This window comes from Triticum dicoccoides, chromosome 1A (genome assembly GCF_002162155.2).
Source record: "Triticum dicoccoides isolate Atlit2015 ecotype Zavitan chromosome 1A, WEW_v2.0, whole genome shotgun sequence".
NCBI lineage: Eukaryota > Viridiplantae > Streptophyta > Magnoliopsida > Poales > Poaceae > Triticum > Triticum dicoccoides.
The window spans coordinates 586,421,136-586,424,327 of NC_041380.1; positions in this window are offsets into that span (position 1 = coordinate 586,421,136).

Sequence of the window (3,192 nt, forward strand, 5' to 3'; positions counted from 1 at the left end):
GGGGACGAGGAAGAAGAAGCGGTGGGGGGCTAAACAAAATCGCGTGCGGCTGCTTTATCCTCCCGTCCCACCGTACCCGCTTGTTTCTGCTCTGCGCTCCGGTCGCGCTCCTTGGCCGCGGTGCAACGCTGGCCTCTTGTTCTTTTTTTTTTTTTTTGAAAGCAACGCTGGCCTCTCTTGTTCGGGTCCGGGGGCACATCATTCGTGCGGCCACATTCGCCTCGCCTGCTCTGCCCATCTTGGCTCGCTCGCTCGCTCGCTTGGTCGAGTCGGGCGGGGCGACGAAGAGTCAGCGTGCGTGCGTGCGTGCGTGGTGGTGCGGTGCGTTTAGTCTTTTTCTTCTTTCCCTACCTAATAACCCGAACAAATAGCGAAATGAGTCCATTTCTCATCAATCAAGACTAGTAGAAAAGGTCAAACACTTAGACTCGAGTGAACGTCTTTTTTATTTTGCGGGCAGGCTTGAGCGAATGTCAGTGTCAAAGTCAAGGGGTTTCATCAAGGCTGCGCGCTGCTGCAGTGATGACGCGGCGTGATTCAGTTTTTTTTTTTTACCAACATGTGCATGAATGGTCAGCAGAACGGTGGTGTGACTGTATGGGCGTATGTGTCTATATTGTGTTCTAAGAAAGAATATTAGAAAAGTCAAACACTTAATGTCGGTGTCAAAATCGGCAGATCTCGGGTAGGGTGGCCCGAGCTGTTTAGATCGGGTCGATGGGTAACAAGAGAGAACATGCGCAAAGTTTGCCCAGGTTCGAGCCCTTTCTATGGAGGTAAAACCCTACGTTCTGCTCCTGCTTATATTATGGAATTATCAAAGTACATAACCGACCTACCTCAAGATCGTGAGTTGTGGTCTAACCCCTGGGGGTATGATGAACGGGTGTATGGATGGTCTCTACGGACTAAACACTCTGGTTTATATAGGCACCAGAGGTATCTAGGGTTACACATGGCCGGTTGCCATCTAAGAATTTACATGCCGAATATAATCAGATGTGCTTGAAGTTCACGCCAAGTATTACGTCATCGCACATTGAAGGCCTCCGGGGTACTTCTTAGTGGGTTGGTTGTCTCGCCCATACATTACTCCAGCTGGGCTAGGACCCCCTAGTTCAGGGCACCGTCAGTGGCCCCCGAACTTGTCTTCGAAGCAGAGGTTGACAACCTTCCTAGGATAACGTCTTCGGCCGGGCAATCTTCAGCTTAGCTGGCAAGTTCGATGTCCTCGGATGGGTATCACACAAAACTCATGAGCCCCTTAATTGGTTATTGTTTCCCTCTTGATGGAGGCCCGAGCAAATCCAGCCATGTGCTGCCCAAGACGCATTTTTATTCATATGAAGCGCAAAGCTTGCATACTCTCAAAGACTAGCAGTGTAGGTGAGCTCGGGAGTCAGTTATTTACAGCCTTTATCGAAGCGTCACCACTCCTGACATCGCGTGCGTCAGCCATTACTTATTTGAATCGAGGTTCAAGGCAAACCTCTTATTGGCACGTCGTATCAAAATGGAGATCATGCCCCGCATTTTAGGGGATATCAATTATTTCTTCCCAAGCGGCCATGATGGCACGAAAGGCCGAAACATGGCAATTTTTACGGCGCAATAGAGGGGGATGCTTCACCTTTTACTGGCTTATAAAGAGCAAGAGGGGTCGAATCCACACTCCCACGCTTTCCTCCTGCTCCAGCGCTCGAACCCTCCAAGCCTTCACATTCCCAATCTCATTCTCAAGCCAAAAAAAACTCCTCCCCAAGCTTCTGCATTCGCACGAATGGCTGATGCGGACATGAAGGGGAGGTGGGTGGCCTCTAAGGTCACCGACACCACCATCACTGAGCTCCGCGCGGCGGGATACATTCCCGCCGCCTGCCGGGAACGAGCCCAGGTACTGTTGGGGAATGGTGCATGGAAAACAAAAAAAAGTATACGCGCACGCAAGATCTATACATGGAGATGCATAGCTACGAGAGGGGAGAGCATGGCTGCGTACCCTCGTAGACTGTTTAGCGGAAGCATTAATCAACACGGTTGATGTAGTCGAACACCTTCACGATCCAACCGATCAAGTACTGAACGTACGGCACCTCCGCATTTAGCACTGGTTTAGCTCGATGACGTCCTCGCCTTCTTGATCCAGCAAGACAGGCGAAGTAGAAGATGAGTTTCGGCAGCACGACGGCGTGGTGACGGTGGTGATGCAACTATCTCCGTAGGGCTACGCCGAGCACTACGAAAATATGGCCGAGGACGAACTAGAGGGAGAGGGGCGCTACACATGGCTTGGGTATCGTCGTGTGTGTTGCCCCTCTGCCTCCACACATATATATAGGTGGGGGGAGGGGAGGCAGCCTAGGGTTACCACAAGGGGTCGGCGGCCACCTTGGGCCTTGCCCTAGCCACCCCTACCTTCTTAGGCGCACGGGGAAAGGCGGGGGAGGGTGCCCCCCCTCCTTTCTCCCATGAGGAGGGGGAGGCAGGAGGGGCTAGCCCTCCCCCCTTTCCTTCCCTAGGGTCGACGGCCAGGGGGAGGGTGCGCCAGCCCCTTGTGGGCTGGTGTGTGCCTCCCCTTGGCCCATTAGGCCCATATAATCCCCCTAGGTCTCCTGGAACACCTTGCAGTGACCCAATGAATACCAAGTATATCCTGAAACCTTTTCGATGACCAAATAGCATCGTCCTATATATCAATATTTACCTCCGGACCATTTCGGAGCTCCTCGTCATGTCTGTGATCTCATCCGGGACTCCAAACAACATTCGGTCATCAACTCACATAACTCATATAATACTATATCGTCAACGAACGTTAAGCGTGCGGACCCTACGGGTTTGAGAATGATGTAGACATGACCGAGACGCATCTCTGGTCAATAACCTAGTTCACATCGTCCTGTAATTTAACACCAATAACACTTGTAATTGCACTAGAGTCAATAATCTAGTTCACATCGTCCTATAATTTAACACCAATAGTTCACATCTTTATGTGATTAGTTAACATCTCCATGTGACTAATACCCAAAGGGTTTACTAGAGTTAATAATCTAGTTCACATCGCTATGTGATTAACACCCAAAGTGTGATCATGTTTTGCTTGTGGGAGAAGTTTAGTCTACGGGTCTGCCACATTCAGAGTCGTATGTATTTTGTAATTTTGTCTATGTCTACAACGTTCTGCACGGA